The sequence below is a fragment of the Arachis ipaensis genome, chromosome B7 (genome assembly GCF_059453495.1).
Source record: "Arachis ipaensis isolate K30076 ecotype BB chromosome B7, ASM5945349v1, whole genome shotgun sequence".
NCBI lineage: Eukaryota > Viridiplantae > Streptophyta > Magnoliopsida > Fabales > Fabaceae > Arachis > Arachis ipaensis.
Window position 1 is genome coordinate 130,977,155 of NC_142442.1, and position 18,721 is coordinate 130,995,875.

General features: G+C 36.5%; 1 non-coding gene across 1 annotated transcript; it reads left to right on the forward strand.

Moving 5' to 3' along the window:
• Window positions 1–16,673: 16,673 nt before the first annotated feature.
• On the forward strand, window positions 16,674–16,781 carry LOC148554143 (small nucleolar RNA R71). The gene has a single exon (XR_015893512.1). It is a non-coding gene; the product is annotated as a small nucleolar RNA R71 (small nucleolar RNA).
• Window positions 16,782–18,721: the final 1,940 nt, after the last annotated feature.

The following is an 18,721-nucleotide window of genomic DNA, read 5'->3' on the forward strand; positions in this document are numbered from 1 at the left end:
TACTATAAATAGTCCTAACCAAGTGAGGATAATATTCATCCTTAGTTTGTACAAAATCAGTCAAGTGTTGTGTTTGCAAAGTATTCCAGACCAAATTATAATGTCTACCATGAATGAAATCGGCTGTTATGTACCTGAGAGGAACAATCGCCCTTGACTTGAACTTCTCCACATAGTTGTTCAATGCCTTCGGAGATGACAGCCATCTTGCCATGTAATGGGATGAAGCAACTAGTCTGGCGGATACAGAACTTTCACCCTCAACCCTAGCTCTCTTTGAATTTTTAGTTCTAGCCATTTTGGGGATATTAGTTCGGTAGATTTTGTAGGGATTTGAATGAGGATTAATAATATGTATGTAGTTTGGAGTGGGTATTGATGAGATTGGAGAAGATGAAGAGAGAATTTTTCTGGATTTAGAGAGAGAAGAGAGGTTATGCAGAAATGAAGTTATTATATTAAAAAAAAGAGGGATACCAATCGATTGAATGCAGAAAAAATCTTATTCACGACACATTTCAATTGATTGAATTCGAAAATACCATTAATCACGTAAAAACTTTAATCGATTATATTATCATACCAATCGATTAAATTTTGATATATCATTCTAATAGCGTAAGTCAATTGGTTGGGTAACACAACCAATCGATTGAATTGTGAGACCTCATATTGCTTTGAAGACTTCAATCGATTGGGTAACACAAACAATCGATTGTATAAGAAAAAGCTCACATGTCTTGCAAAATTCAATTGATTGTGTGTCAATTCCAATCGATTGAATTATGGGAAACCTAAAATTCAATTGATTGTTTTGTGAATCTAATCCATTGATTTTCTAAGAAACACCATTTCACAACCCTATACGGATGTAACGGATCAAAGATAAAATTTTAATCAATTAGGATCGCCAAAAAGATTATTACGATTAATGAAAGATCTAATTCGTTATTGTTTTTATTTTTAATTATTAATGAACATGATAAATGAATGATAAAATAATAATTTATAAAATAAAAAATAAATTTTATAATTAAATAGTATATAAAAGACTAATTTGTAATTAAAATTAGATAAAGACTATTTAGTAGTTATTAAAAAATTTTAAAAATATGTTTTGTTATGAAACTATTTAATGGTCCAAACGTTCTGACACCATCAAATTCTAGTTTAGTTATTGTTGTTGGACTCATTAGTTGGTAATTTCATAATTTCTCAGTGCTACTAAACCTTGAGGCCGTATTTTGCATGGTCTTTACTACTGTAACAAAATAAATTGATTTAAAAAACTTGTTCTTAATTTTTCAAATAATCTTACTTATATATAATATACTAAGGGTGAGCACTGATCATATTAATTTGGATTTAGGATGAAAATAGAAGCGAATCGATTTGGTTTGGATTTATTTTTTTTTATATGTATTTGAACCAAATCAAATCGATTAAGAACGGATTGGTTCGGTTTAAATAATTGGGTACCCGATGAAATAGACATTCATAAAAAAAAATATTTCTCTTAAAAATTCTGTAAGTACAATAAACATATAAAATTAATAGAAATAATTCAAACATATTAAACATTAAAATCCAAACATGTTAAATACCAAACACATTAAAATCCGAACATGTTAAACACCAAACACATTAAAATCCAAACATGTTAAATACCAAACACATTAAAAGCTAAATACAAAAGTGCAATAAAAATAATCCTTCGAAGGAATAATCTTTCAAAGTCTTCACTCCATAATCTTTCATTAAATGGTATATATATGTTAAATTTTTAGTTTTTTATTTAGTTAATATATGGTCGGATTCACGGATTGATTCGGATTCTGCACCCCCAAAACTGTTATCCGAACTAATTACTAGAAAGAATCATTAATTTGATTCGAGTTGAATCCGATTACCCGTTAATTTCAGAACCAATTTAATTAATTTGGTTCGAATTTGAACGAGTAATCGGATACCCGCTACCCATATTCTCACCCCTATAATATACTAAAAATAAATTTTGTTCTCTTTTTATAATGGTAACATATCATTCTCTTATCTACTAGCACATTATTTACTTATATTAAGTAATGTATTTGTTCTCTGTTTATTTATTTATTCTCTTATATTTAATAATATAATAATGTTATTTATATGTATCGTATATATTTCTTCATATTCTTTCTTCGAATAAATTAATTTTTTTATCCTTAAATTGTAAATAATACAATTATTTTTGTCTCATTCTTTTCTTTTATATTCTTTCAATTATTTATATTCTCTTGTTAAATCAATTTTTATTTTCTATTATATTTTCTTTTCAACGTTAATTAGTTGGAAAATAACCTATCTTGTTTTAACATACCACAAAATGACTACAAAATCATTAAATAATGTTTCGGACTTATAAGAGCCCGTTTGGGAAGTAGCAGAAGCTACTTTTTTTGACTTTTGGATTATGAAAAGTCGCAGTATGTATGTTTGGCACTACTTTAAAAAAAATTTTTAACTTCCCGAAAAGTTAATTCATAACTTTTTGAAGAAGTAGAAATATATAACTTTTTTACTTTTCGATAAGTCATTCTACCACTTCCTTAAAAAAAATTTAACTTCAAAACAAAAAAATCTACTTTCCCTCCACCACCATTTTCACGTAAGGTCTGCTAGAAGCATTGGCCTTCCACCATCATTCTTACGCAATGTTCCATCAGCTCCAAGTAAGGATCATCCATCACCATTTTCACCTAATGATTCATCTGCTGAAAGTATTGATCTTCCACTACCATTTTCAGACAATATTCCATCTGAATAATCTATTGTATATAATTTTTTTTTGTATTTTTTATTATTTTATCACTCTATTTTTATTATTAAATTTGTATTTGTATTTAATTATGGTATGAAATTTCAGTTTTAATTTTATTTTTTTTACATGTGATTTTATAACTTGCTATTATTTTCATAGTTAATTATAGCAAGTTCTTGACCTCAATAAAGGAGAAAGGAGTTCTAATAGGAGTATAAAAAAATAAAAAAACAGCAACAAAATATACATTGACACACATTTTATATTTATTTTTTATTTTCACCTACCATATCATATACAATATTAGTGATTAGGTTATGTAAAATCAACATTTAATATTGGAAAGTATTTTTTATCATCGTTATCCCTTATTTTAATATTCATTCTCTTGTGTAAAAAAAATGTATTTTTTGAGTTATTTATTCAAACGCTACAACTTTAAAATAAGTACTTTTATAACTAAAAATTCAAATACAAAATAACTTATTTATAAGCTACTATTAATAAAAGTCCTTATGCTTTAAGCTCTTTTTCCAAAAGAACTTATTTAAGTCATTTACCCAAACTGGGCCTTAGTATTCTATGAAACAATGTATGATGACTAATAACTTCAATCGAACACTTGTTTTTTTTTCCTTAAAAAAATAAAATAATTTCATTGAATGAAATGGGTGGTCAAAAAACGAACATCAAAGCAAGAGTAAAGAATTAAAGATGGAATGATCTAACTTAAATCATAATACCATAATTTAGAGTAAATAGCCATTTCTGACCATAAAAGATTTAAACGCGGACAAAACTAACCATAAAAAATTAAAACTAAAGTTATACCCATGTAAGATAAATTTCGTTAGACAAAAATGACCAATTATTAAATTTTTATTCATAATTCCATAAATACCCCATATCCTTTCTTCTTCCTTTCTCATCTTCCTTCCGTAACCACCACCACCACCTCCACCTCCACCGTAAAACCCACCATCTCACTAGATCTACTCCTCTGTTCCCACAATCACACAAGAATCGTATTTTCATAAATTCTCACCCAAGATACCATTTTTCTTGTCAATCGGAATTTTCACCAACCGAATCAGCTCATCCATGATATTTGGTTCGAATCGATTCTTCCTCGCCCAATTGTTCAGGACCTTACAGAGATCCAGCCAGTAACAATAGAACATCAGGCAGTGTTTGGTTGTTGTCTCAAAAAAATAGAGACACAGACACAAAGACACAAATACACATGAACACAAAGATACACAAATTTTATAACATGTTTGGTGATAATACACAAGACACATGTATTTAATTCAAAAGTCTATTTTATCCCCAAACTAAAACAACTCAAGTGTTAAAGATAAAGGACAATGGTTGGAATTTTAAAAAATAATTAGGGATAGAATTGGAAAAATCTGTGTCTCATGGATTGTGTCTTAGTGTCACAGCTTGAAAGAGATACACTAAATACATGTCTTTTATGTGCATCTGTGTGTAACCGTGTCTTTTAAAATTTTATGTCTCAACAAACAAACGGTGTACACGTACCACCGTGTCCATGTCTCTGATGGACATGGACATTAACCAAACGGAGCCTCAGGGAACGGAGCGTCACTGAAATGGTGGTCCGGGAGGAAGATCTATCTCCGGCGCTAGCGTCATGGTGATGGATGATCCGCCGCCACAAGATAAAGGTTCAATGGTGAGCCTCGCTGCCGAAGTTACCATCGAGGAGCTGCTGGATCTCCTACTTGGCCTTGTCCTCGCCGATCTCGATGGCGACATGGTGGAGCAGCGTGGCGTTGAGCTGCAAAGGAGGAAGAGGGGCGCGTGGATCAAGACGACGCGCATCTCGCGCTCGATGGAGAGGAGGGGCGGCGAAACACGGTGCATGAGGTAAGGGTGATGACAAAGACGTTCTTCATGGTCACTAAATTTGGGAATGGAGGGTCAACGGCGACAAAAGTTTTAGGGTAGGGTGGTTCTGTTTCTCCATGTTTGTCTTCGGAAATTCTAGAAGGCATAGGTGAAGGAGGAAAAGATAGACAATGGGGTGTGATTTTTTGGAGATAAATGTTGTGACCTGCATAGGGTAGTGTTTGGTTTGAATCTGGGTGGGGGGTTGTCAAAAAGTGATTTTTGTCATTGTTGATACTCAGGGCTGAGGGATAATAGAATAAAATCCTAAAAGAACAAATTAAAGGTTAAGTTGTGAAATGGCATAGAAGAGGATGAATAATGTGTTGGAGTTGCAGAAGCTGAAGCTGAATAATTTTTTTTTTTAGAAGTGAGAGTAAAGGAGTAGATATGGTGGGATGGTAAATTTTGGTGGTGGTTTTGGAAGGAATATGAGAAAGGAAGAAGAAAGGATTAGGGTATTTATGGAATTATGAATAAAAATTTAATAATTGGTCATTTTTGTCTAACAAAATTTATCTTACATGGGTATAACTTTAGTTTTAATTTTTCATAGTTGGTTTTGTCCGCGTTTAAATCTTTTATGGTCAGAAATTGCTATTTACTCCCATAATTTAATAGAAAGAAAAAAAACCAAATGGTAAAGTAATTAAAAAGTAAAGGGGATCTCCAGAAAAAGGGAGGTCAAGGGTGGTGTCGGTCTTCTTCTATGGTGTGGCGAGCAGCATCAACAATTTGAAGAGGATGGTGTCTCTGGTTTTCGAATAGAGTCTCGTTCCGGACCTTTCAAATCTGCCATACTACGTTTGCTGCAAGCTCCTTCTTCTTCGTTGAGTTGCTGCCAAACTTCAGATTTTTGTCAAGCTCACTCCACCAAATCCATGGTTCTTCAATTAAAGCTGGAACAGGTAGATTAGTGATTCGCCAAGCCTCAGCAGCGTCTGTGCACATCCAGAGGCAATGAGCAACAGTTTCAGGGGACCAGTTGCATCACTGACATAATGAACTCACTGATGGAAGTCTTTCACTTAACCATTGTTGGACAGTTAGGCCTTTGTGCATAATTTTTCAGAGAAAATTTTTTATCTTGGGTTGACACTTGATGCTCCAAATATCATACCATAGTTGCTTATTTCGACACTATTCTGGCAAGAACTCTACCGGGGGGTGAAAGAATTGGAATGCTAGTTGGTACCCAGACGCTACTGAATAGCATCCATTTTTCTCCTTCAGCCAGGTAACCTCATCATCACCTTGTTAGATTTCAGTGTTTATGATAGCCTGTGTAATTTCTGGTCTGAATAGTTCTTGTATTAGTATCTAGTTCCATGTTCTGTTTGGTAAAATTAGGTCTGAAACCCTTGTAGGATTGTGCTCTGAATTAGTCTCTGTATTAGGAGTAATAGACAGATAATCACGAACCCATGGATCTTCTCTTATTCTGATATCTGAACTGTTGTCCACCTTCCATAGGATACCTTTTTCCAGAACTTTTCTGCCCTCTACTACACTCTTCCATCCCCCAAAAGGGTTGTTTCCAACTCCTGCGCTGAGAAAATTGGAGTCTTTGAAATATTTACTTCGGTATACCCTAAAAATTAGAGAGTTTGTTCTTGTAAGTAGTCTCCAGCCTTGCTTGGCTAGCATTGCAAGGTTGAAAGCTTTAATATCTTTGAAATTGAGACCCCCTTGACTCTTGGGCCTACAAGTAATTCGCCATCCAATCCATTGCATCCTCCTTTCCGATCCTTTTTGGACCCACCAAAACTGCAAGATGGCTCTTTGTATATCTTCTATTAGTGTTTCTGGGAGTTTAAAGTAATTGAGAGTGTAAATAGGCACTGCTGTTGCCACCGCCTTAATAAGGACCTTTCTTCCACTCAATGATAGTAGAGTCTGTTTCAAATGTTGCAGTTTCTGTAGCACTTTATCCTTGATGTAATTAAAGGTAGATTTTTTTTATCTCTGCACTATAGCCAACAAGTCCAAGTATCTATTCTGGTTACCCACGTGTGGAACGTCTAGTAATTCAGATAACATATCTTGGGTTTGGGTGGGCGTGTTCCTGCTAAAAAAGATTGAAGACTTGTCCATGTTAACTATTTCTCAGCTAATCTCTTCATAGTTACGTAAGACCCTGAGTAAACTCTGGTAGTCCTGAACCGTAGCCTTACTGAACAAAGTTGAGTCATCTGCAAAAAATAAGTAGCTGACTTTAGGACATCTGCGATTAAGTCTCAACCCAGAAAACTCTAGGCTCTGTTCTCTTCTGTGGAGCATATGGGATAGACCCTCTGCACAGAATAAAAAGAGATAGGGAGAAAGAGGATCGCCTTGTCGCAATTCTCTACATGGTCTAAAATAACCATGAGGTGCACCATCCACAGTAATAGAGTAGGAAACCGTGGTCACCAATTCCTTAATCCAATCCACCCACTTTTTATAAAATTCCAGTTTTTCCATCATGGCCCTGACAAAAATCCATTCAACCCGGTCATACGCTTTGCTCATATCAAGTTTCAAAGCAAATTCATAATGTCTATATCTTTTGTTCTTCACCGAGTGCATAAATTCATGGACTATCAAAACATTGTCACTAACGAGCCTTCCTTTTATAAAAGCACTTTGTGAGTTGCTAATAACCTTGTGCATAACTGGTTGCAATCTGTGGACGATTATCTTTAAAATAATTTTATAAACTACAGTGCTAAGACTTATAGGTCTAATCTGTTTCAAAGAATTAGTATCATGCACCTTAGGAATTAGACATATATTGGTATGATTGAAAGCTTTTAGTACTTTACCTCCACCAAAAAAAAAACTCTTAACTACACAGAACACATCTCCTTTGATAGCCTCCCAAAAGTATTGAAAGAATTTAGCCGTGAAACCATCTTCACTGGGGGCTGAAAAAGGGTTATTAAAAACATAGCTGGTTTGACTTCTTTTTTTGAATAGGTCTCACCAGAGTTCGGTTTATTACTGCTGTTATTTTCCTAGGCATTCCTTGTAACTCTTCAGTAGGATCTTTAGAAATGTTGGTTGAGAAAAGTTTTTCAAAATACCTTTGAGTGATTTCAGCAATGCCCATCGCATCCGATGCCGTCCCCCCATTCTCATCTCTAAGCTCTTTAATTTTGTTCCTTCTGTTCCTAGCTTGAAACTTGGAGTGGAAGAACTTCGTATTTTTATCTCCCCCCCCCCCAATTTCAGCCATTGTACTCGGGATTTTTCTCTCCAATATCTTTCTTCTTGCTTAAAAGCTTGCTCAACTTCAGCTTTCCAAATATGAATTTTCGCTCCATTTTCAAGCTACCCCTTGTGTTGTTTCATCTGATATCTTCTCTTTAAAGCTCATGATTTTTGAATTTGAATTGGAATTAGAGATTCTTTGCCACTCCACTAGCTTGTGCTTTCAAAATTTTAACTTTCCGACCAATTTAAACATCGCTGACCCCACTACCTCATGCCTCCAAACTTGCTTGATTAAATTGACAACCTCTTCATTCTCACACCGTCGCTCTTGAAATCGAAATCTTCTTTTATATCTCATTTTCTCCTTGTGTGAGCATAATAGTAATGCCTTATGGTCCGAGCCTAAATCATCTAGGTGTTTGACAAAGGCATTAGAAAATTCAAACCTCCATGCCATTGAAACAAGAGCTCTGTCCAGCCTTTCTTGTATAAAATTATCTCCAAACTGCCTATTCTTCTAAGTAAATTTTTCTCCTTCAAATCCTATGTCAATCAATCCTCCCGCATTAATGAAATCATTGAACTTTTGGATGGAAGCATCAGATTTAGCTCTACCACCCTCTTTTTCGTGGTGCGCTCTGATAGCGTTGAAATCCCCAATTAATAACACTCGGACTCCCCCATGCGCCATAATCTGCAGCAGCTTTGTGCATTGCTCATCACTTCCAGACTCATCAGTGTGTAAGTAAACACCAATAACTTCCCATTTCCTACACTCCTATTGGCTTTCCATGATAAAGTGAATGAAGAACGTATCATAGTTCAAAATTTGCACATTAACTCCCTCCTTCCATGTTACGACCAAACCTCCCGCCATTCCAGTAGGGTTCACTGCAAAGCAAGACTGAAAATCTATCCTCCGCAACACTCCTTCCACAGTCGAGATATTATTTTTTGTTTCAGATAAAAATAATGCCTCGAGGGAATGGGATTTATTAATCCCTTTGATGTTGTGAACTGTCAAGGGTTTCCCCAAACCTCGACAATTCCACATCACCATCTTCATACCTCCTTGGGTGCCAATTGTTGGGTGGCACCCACTCCCTGTTCTGATTCAGTCATTTCCTCCGAACATTGTTTCTTATAGCTAGTTATACCGCTGCTCCTTTCTGTCCTCCTTTTACTCCCTGAGATTGCACTATACAAATTTTTCCTTCTAGCTATCTGTTTCATTTTCAATTTCTTCTGATTTTCCATCTCTCCATTCACCTCTGCTACCCCAATAAAGAAAGTTAGCTCCTCCATTTTGTTCTGATTTACAATTATGCTTTTTTCTTCTCCCCCACCCCTTATAACCTCCACTCCTTTTGCTATTTCAGTCTATCTTCCTTCATTTTTCTTACTGATCAGGACCCTGTAAGAGCTCTGAACCTCGTTCTCCTCTTTCCTTTTTTGTGAACTTCTATCTTGGACAGAGAGGTTTGCAAATTCCAACATTAAATTAACAGGTACTGGCTTCTGTTCTCTGTCTTTTCCAGGTCTGTTGTTGTTATTGCTGTTTGGATTTCGATTTTCTTTTTCCTCTTCCACTCTTCTTCCAAATTGGTCTGCTTGAAGCCATCCTCCCCATTTCTCCTCTATTTCCTTTCTAGTTGCCATATTCTCCAAGTGCTGTTGAAAATTTCTGATTTCATGTCTAATACTCCCACAACAATAACAAAAATTACCAATGCGTTTGTATTTGAGTTGAAGTTCAGTAACTATATTATTGTTGCCAGAGATTTTTAGCACTCTTCGCAATGGCTTTGTAATATTGAGCATGAAGCAGGCTTCCCTCCTTATTCCTTATAGAGAAAATATTAACATCTATCACCTCTCCTAAGGTCTCTCCTATCCTCTTTCCCAGACCTTTTGTTTTGCACTACTCTAGGAGGCCCCAAAGTTGAATTCAGATGGGTACAATGGTAAATTCTGCATCATAGATCAGGAAATTCTCCCTTCATTGTTTCAGATTAAGAATGTAATTCTTGAAAAGCCACGGAGCTCCCTTTTCTATTCGCAGAACATCAATCTCTTTTTAAAAAAAATTGATAAAGGTTACCTCCATCATCTAGAACTTTGAAACCCTCTGGTTGAGACCAAATGGCATAGAGGGCTGCCTCCAATGTTTATGTGCTGAATTGTCTGTCAATGAGGAGTCTTCCAGCCAAACTTTTAGAGCATTTCTCTATCCCTTCTTGAATATCTTCATCAGCATACGAAATCATCTGATTCTCCTTTGCATCACTCATTCCTTCTTGTGTATTTAGGGGGGCAGCATTGGCTGCCATTATAAAACCTGAGGCACTTGATGATAATTGACTAGCAATTTTTGTATTACTCTAAAACCCTAGTAGAGCACTGAAACCCTAGCAGCAGTAGGGCATGATGAAAGATAATCGAACACTTGTTAGATTAATCGGTATTCAAGTGGGGCGCTATTCGTACATGGTTCCAATGGTAAAAGATCGGTTCCATATGTTTTTATCTGACACCTCATACTTCTACAACCCATAGAGTCCTAAAGAATGAGGCCTAATAAGATCCTAAGAGACATCCAACTCAACATAGGTTCAAATCTTGGCTGCAACTGAGGCTTTGATTGAGTGGTTATATATGTTATCTCTTAATATATTGTACTCAAATTTAAATATTAACAATAGTCAAATAGTAAATAAATTCTTGTGTAAGTGTAGTGTATATAAGTGTATACAAATTAGGTCAAATTACGAGATAAGACAGGGACTATCAACCACTTATCCATTTTTCCAACCAAAAATTCAATTTCTATTTTATCTTTATTCTACTGAATAAAATATAACTATATGAATTAATATAGTTAGTATTGATCGATGATCGATGACATAGATATGCAGTGGGAATCAATTGGTTACTTTTAATTCTTCTAAATATTATAGAAGATGCAGAGGTTCTCCGCTACAAGGAATTCCTGCACACCAAGTGAGATTTCGCATCTCCACCTACAAATAGACTCGCCTTCACGGGAATGGTAACTGCTAAATATCCTGTTAAAGAGTAACTCATTGCTCAACCACCACTAGGTTGCCACTAAGAAACATTTTTAATTAAAAAAAAGACTAACCTATTTATATACCTACTTACTTTAGTATTAGAGCTCCTCACAAATATCCTTAACTGTCGGCTAAATTGTCGTGGACAGACCACACAAAGTTCTTATCTCATATCGCTCTAGGCTCAGTCGACTTACAATCCATGGCGATATGATCATTATAAATCGGTTATAATACATTATAAGTCGGTTATGAATGTTATAGATCGGTTGTCAATAACAATCATCAAAGCAAATACTAAAATGCTCAAATATGCTACTACTCTCCGTTTAAGGCAAAATTACTCTCCACTTCTGGGCCCACTTGGTGTGTGTTTGGGCTGAGCATTGAAGCTTTCACGTGTAGAGACTTTTCTTGGAGTTAAACGCCAGTTTTTGTGCCAGTTTGGGCATTTAACTCCAGCTTTTATGCCAGTTCTGGCGTTTTGACGCCAGAATTTCTCTGCTGACTTGGAACGCCGGTTTGGGCCATCAAATCTCGGGCAAAGTATGGACTATTATATATTTTTGGAAATCCCAAGATGTCTACTTTCCAACGCAATTGAGAGCACGCCAATTAGGCTTCTGTAGCTTCAGAAAATCCGCTTCGAGTGCAGAGAGGACAGAATCCAACAACATTTGCAGTCCTTTTTCAGCCTATGAATCAGATTTTTGCTCAGGTCCTTCAATTTCAGCCAGAAAATATCTGAAATCACAGAAAAATACACAAACTCATAGCAAAGTCCAAAAATGTAATTTTTATTTAAAAACTAATAAAAACTAACTAAAATATACTAAAAACATATTAAAAACAATGCAAAAAAGTGTATAAATTATCCGCTCATCACAACACCAAACTTAAATTGTTGCTTGTCCCCAAGCAACTGAAAATCAAATAGGATAAAAAGAATAGAATATACAATGAATTCCAAAAACATCTATGAAGATCAGTTTTAATTAGATGAGCGGGGCTATTAGCTTTCTGCTTCTGAACAGTTTTGGCATCACACTTTATCCTTTTGAAGTTTAGAATGATTGGCATCTATAGGAACTAAGAATTCAGATAGTGTTATTAATTCTCCTAGTTCAGTATGTTGATTCTTGAACACAGCTACTTTATGAGTCTTGGCCGTGACCCTAAGCATTTTGTTTTCCAGTATTACCACCGGATACATAAATGCCACAGACACATAACTGGGTGAACCTTTTCAGATTGTGACTCAGCTTTGCTAGAGTCCCCAATTAGAGCTCTTAAGCACACTCTTTTTGCTTTGGACCACAACTTTAACTGCTCAGTCTCAAGTTTTTACTTGACACCTTCACGCCACAAGCACATGGTTAGGGACAGCTTGGTTTAGCCGCTTAGGCCAGGATTTTATTCCTGTGGGCCCTCCTATCCACTGATGCTCAAAGCCTTGGATCCTTTTTATTTTACCCTTGCCTTTTGGTTTAAAGGGCTATTGCCTTTTTCTGCTTGCTTTTTCTTTTTCTTTCTTTCTCTCTTTTTTTTCACCATTTTTTTCTTTTTTTTTTATTCACTGCTTTTTCTTGCTTCAAGAATCATTTTTATGATTTTTCAGATCATCAATAACATTTCTCCTTTTCCATCATTCTTTCAAGAGCCAACAATTTTAATATTCATAAACAACAAGTTCAAAAATATGCACTGTTCAAGCATTCATTCAGAAGAACAAAAAGTATTGCCACCACATCAAAATAATTAAACTATTTTAAAATTCAAAATTCATGTACTTCTTTTTCTTTTTGCAAAAACATTTTTCATTTAAGAAAGGTGATGGATTCATAGGACATTCATAACTTTAAGACATAGACTCTAAGACACTAATGATCATGTAATAAAGACACAAACATAGATAAACATAAAGCATAAAAATTTGAAAAATAGAAAATAAAGAACAAGAAGATTAAAGAATGGGTCCACCTTAGTGATGGCGGCTAGTTCTTCCTCTTGAAGATCTTATGGAGTGCTTGAGCTCCTTAATGTCTCTTCCTTGCCTTTGTTGCTCCTCTCTCATGACTCTTTGATCTTCTCTAATTTCATGAAGGAGGATGGAATGCTCTTGGTGCTCCATCCTTAGTTGTCCCATATTGGAACTTAATTCTCCTAGGGAGGTGTTAATTTGCTCCCAATAGTTTTGTAGAGGAAAATGCATCCCTTGAGGTATCTCAGGAATTTCATGATGAGGAATTTCCTCATGCTCTTGTCCATGAGTGGGATCTCTTGTTTGCTCCATATTTTTCTTAGTGATGGACTTGTCCTTATTAATGAAGATGTCTTCCTCTATGTCAATTTCAGCTGAATTGCAGATGTAACAAATGAGATGAGGGAAGGCTAACCTTGCCAAAGTAGAGGACTTGTTTACCACCTTGTAAAGTTCTAGGGATATAACCTCATGAACTTCTACTTTCTCTCCAATCATGATGCTATGGATCATGATAGCCCGGTCTATAGTAACTTCAGACCGGTTACTGGTGGGAATGATTGAGCGTTGGATGAACTCCAACCATCCCCTAGCCACAGGCTTGAGGTCATGCCTTTTTAGTTGAACCGGCTTCCTTCTTGAATCTCTCTTCCATTGAGCGCCTTCTTCACAAATGTCTATGAGGATTTGGTCCAACCTTTGATCAAAGTTGACCCTTCTAGTGTAGGGGTGTGGATCTCCTTGCATCATGGGTAAGTTGAATGCCAACCTTACATTTTCCGGACTGAAATCTAAGCATTTTTCCCGAACCATTGTAAGCCAGTTCTTAGGGTCCGGGTTCACACTTTGATCATGGTTCTTGGTGATCCATGCATTGGCATAGAACTCTTGAACCATTAAGATCCCGACTTGTTGAATGGGGTTGGTGAGAATTTCCCAACCTCTTCTTCGAATCTCATGTCGGATCTCCAGATATTCACCCTTTTTGAGCTTGAAAGGGACCTCGGGAATCACTTTCTTCATGGCCACAACTTCATAGAAGTGGTCTTGATGCACCCTTAAGATGAATATCTCCATCTTCCATGACTCGGAGGTGGAAGCTTTTGCCTTCCCTTTCCTCTTTCTAGAGGTTTCTCCGGCCTTACGTGCCATAAATGGTTATGGAAAAACAAAAAGCAGCGCTTTTACCACACCAAACTTAGAAGGTTTACTCATCCTCGAGAAAAAGAAGAAAGAAAAGAGTAGAGGAAGGAGAAATAGAGGAGATGGAGGGGGGTAGTGTTTCGGCCAAGGGGGAGAAGTAGTGTTTAAGATGTGTGAAAATGAAGGGGTGAAGATGGGTTTATATAGGAGTGGGGAGAGGATAAGGTTCGGCCATGTATGGGTGGGTTTGGGAGGGAAAGTGCTTCGAATTTGAATGGTGAGGTAGGTGGGATTTATGATGGATGGATGTGGATTGGTGAAGGGTTTATGGAGAAGAGGGTAGGATTTGATAGGTGAGGGATTTTTTGGGGAAGAGGTATTGAGGTGATTGGTGAAGGGTATTTGGAGAAGAGTATTATGAAAAGGTGTGAAGAAGAGAGAGAGTGAGTTGAGGTTGGTGGGGATCCTGTGGGGTCCACAGATTCTGAGGTGTCAAGGATTTCTCATCCCTACACCAATTAGGCGTGCAAAACGCCCTCTGCTACCAATCCTGGCGTTTAACGCCAGGTTGCTGCCTATTTCTGGCGTTAAACGCCAGTCTGGTGCCCATTTCTGGCGTTAAACACCCAGAATGGTGCCAGACTGGGCGTTTAACGCCCATTATGCTGCCCTTACTGGCGTTTAAACGCCAGTAGGCTTCTCCTCCAGGATGTGCTGTTTTTCATTCTATTTTTCAGTTTGTTTTTGCTTTTTCAATTGTTTTTGTGACTTCACATGATCATCAACCTACAGAAAATATAAAATAACAATAGAAAATAAAAATTTAACATAGATAAGTAAAATTGGGTTGCCTCCCAACAAGCGCTTCTTTAATGTCAGTAGCTTGACAGTGGGCTCTCATGGAGCCTCACAGATACTCAGAACATGATGATGGCCTCTCAACACCAAACTTAGAGTTTGGTTGTGGCCTCCCAACACCAAACTTAGAGTTTGAATGTGGGGGTTTTGTTTGACTCTGCATTGAGAGAAGCTTTTCATGCTTCCTCTCCATGGTTACAGAGGGAGATCCTTGAGCCTTAAACACAAGGGAGTCCTCATTCACTTGGAGGATCAATTCTCCTCTGTCAACATCAATCACAGCCTTTGCTGTGGCTAGGAAGGGTCTGCCAAGGATGATGGATTCATCCATACACTTCCCAGTGTCTAGGACTATGAAATCAGCAGGGATGTAGTGTTCTTCAACCTTTACCAAGACATCCTCTACAAGTCCATAAGCTTGTTTTCTAGAATTGTCTGCCATCTCTAGAGAGATTCTTGCAGCTTGTACCTCAAGGATTCCTAGCTTCTCCATTACAGAGAGAGGCATTAGGTTTATACTTGACCCTAGGTCACACAGAGCCTTCTCAAAGGTCATGGTGCCTATGGTACAAGGTATTGAGAACTTTCCAGGATCCTGTCTCTTCAGAGGTAATTTCTGCCTAGTCAAGTCATCCAGTTCTTTGGTGAGCAAGGGTGGTTCATCCTCCCAAGTCTCATTACCAACTAGCTTGGCATTTAGCTTCATGATTGCTCCAAGGTACTTAGCAACTTGTTCTTCAGTAACATCTTCATCCTCTTCAGAGGAAGAATATTCATCAGAGCTCATGAATGGCAAAAGTAAATTCAATGGAATCTCTATGGTCTCAGTGTGAGCCTCGGATTCCCATGGTTTCTCATTAGAAAATTCCTTGGAGGCCAGTGGACGTCCATTGAGGTCTTCCTCAGTGGAGATCACTGCCTCTTCCTCCTCTCCAGGTTCGGCCGTGTGGGACATGTTGATGGCCTTGCACTCTCCTTTTGGATTTTCTTCTGTATTGCTTGGAAGAGTACTAGGAGGGAGTTCAGTAACTTTCTTGCTCAGCTGACCCACTTGTGCCTCCAAATTTCTAATGAAAGACCTTGTTTCAGTCATGAAACTTTGAGTGGTCTTAATTAAATCAGAGACTACAGTTGCTAATTCAGAGTGGCTCTGCTTAGAATTCTCTGTTTGTTGCTGAGAAGATGATGGAAAAGGTTTGCCATTGCTAAACCTATTTCTTCCACCATTATTGTTGTTGAAGCCTTGTTGAGGCCTCTGTGGATCCTTCCATGAGAGGTTTGGATGATTTCTCCATGAAGGATTATAGGTGTTTCCATAGGATTCTCCCATGTAATTCACCTCTTCCATTGTTGGGTTCTCAAGATCATAAGCTTCTTCAGATGAAGCTTCTTTGGTACTGCCTGTTGCTGCTTGCATTCCAGACAGACTCTGAGAAATCATATTGACTTGCTGAGTCAATATTTTGTTCTGAGCCAATATGGCATTCAGAGTATCAATCTCAAGAACTCATTTTTTCTGATTTGTCCCATTATTCACAGGATTCCTGTCAGAAGTGTACATGAATTGGTTATTTACAACCATTTCAATGAGTTCTTGAGCTTCTGCAGGCGTCTTCTTAAGATGAAGAGATCCTCCAGCAGAGCTGTCCAATGACATCTTGGACAGTTCAGATAGACCATCATAGAAAATACCTATGATGCTCCATTCTGAAAGCATGTCAGAAGGACACCTTCTGATCAATTGCTTGTATCTTTCCCAAGCTTCATAGAGGGATTCACCTTCCTTCTGTCTGAAGGTTTGGACTTCCACTCTAAGCTTGCTCAATTTTTGAGGTAGAAAGAATTTTGCCAAGAAGGCATTGACTAGCTTTTTCCAAGAGTTCAGGCTTTCTTTAGGTTGTGAATCCAACCATGTTCTAGCTCTGTCTCTTACAGCAAAGGGAAAAAGCATAAGTCTATAGACCTCGGGATCAACCCCATTAGTCTTGACAGTGTCACAGATTTGCAGAAATTCAGCTAAGAATTGATGAGGATCTTCTAATGGAAGTCCATAAAACTTGCAATTCTGTTGCATTAGAGAAACTAATTGAGGATTAAGCTCAAAGTTGTCTGCTCCAATGGCAGGGATTGAGATGCTTCTCCCATAGAAGTCGGGAGTAGGTGCAGTAAAGTCACCAAGCACCTTCCTTTCATTGTTGGCATTGTTGTTGTTTTCGGCTGCCATGGCTTCTTTTTGTTTGAAAATTTCTGTTAGGTCCTCTATAGAGAGTTGTACTTTAGCTTCTTTTAGCTTTCTCTTCAAGGTCCTTTCAGGTTCAGGATTAGCTTCAACAAGAATGCCTTTGTCCTTGCTCCTACTCATATGAAAAGAGAGGAGAATAAAATATGGAATCCTCTATGTCACAGTATAGAGATTCCTTGAGGTGTCAGAGGAAAATAAAAATAGAAGGATGAGGTAGAGAAGAGAGAATTCGAACTTATCAAGAGGGATAAAGTTCGAATTGTACATTGAGGAGGAATGGTAGTCCTTTAAATAGAAAGATTTGAGAAGAGGGGAAGAAATTTCGAAATTAAAGTAAAAAGATTTTGAAATAATTAAGAGAAATTTTGAAAATTTGGTAAATGATTTTCGAAAACTAAGATTGGGAAAGAAATTAAGTGATTTTTGAAAAAAATTTTGAAATTAGAAATAAAAAAGATATGATTGAAACTTAATTTTGAAAAAGATGTGATTGAAAAGACATGATTGAGAAGATATGATTGAAAATCAAATTTAAAAGAAGAAAGTTTTTAAAATTAAAGTTGATTACTTGACCAATCAAGAAATTAAAAGGTATGATTCTAGAATTAAAACTTTTGATCCTTTCTTAATAGGCAAGTAAAAACCTGAAAATTTTGAATTAAATCACTAATTGTAGCAAGGATTTTCGAAAATAAAAAATGGAAAGAAATTGATTTTGAAAAGATATGATTGAAAAGATATGATTTGAAAAAGATTTGATTTTGAAAAATTATGAAAATTTGAAAAAGATTTGAATTAAAAACAAAATCTTCCCTCTAGTGTCCTCCTGGCGTTAAACGCCCAGAATGGCATCCATTCTGGCGTTTAACGCCCAAAATGCTACCTTTTTGGGCGTTTAACGCCTAGTCAGGTACCCTGGCTGGCGTTTAAACGCCAGTTTTCCTTCTTCACTGGGCGTTTTGAACGCCCAGCTTTTTCTGTGCAATTCCTCTGCTGAATGTTCTGAATCTTCAATTCTTTGTGTTATTGACTTGAAAAGACACAATTTTTAAAAATTTTTGAATTTTTAATGATGAGAAAAAAATGCAACTAAGATCAAATAAACAATGCATGCAAGACACCAAACTTAGAAGTTTGTATACTAAGGACTATAACAATTTGAAAATGCATGTAAGAAACAACAAAAGACACAAAATAAGAGAAATTAAAGATCAGAGTACTGAAATCATCAAGAACAACTTGAAGATCAATGAAGAACATAATGCATATATTCGAAAAATGCAAGAAGAATAAAGACATGCAATTGATACCAAACTTAAAAATTGACACTTGACTCAAACAAGAAACACAAAATATTTTTGGTTTTTATGATTTTATAAATTTTTTTGTTATTTTTTCGAAAATTATATGGAAAAAGAGAATAAGGATTTCAAGATTTTTAATAGGAATTCCAGGAATCATGCAATGTTAGTCTAAAGCTTCAGTCTAAAAGGATTCGACATGGCTAGCCAAGCTTC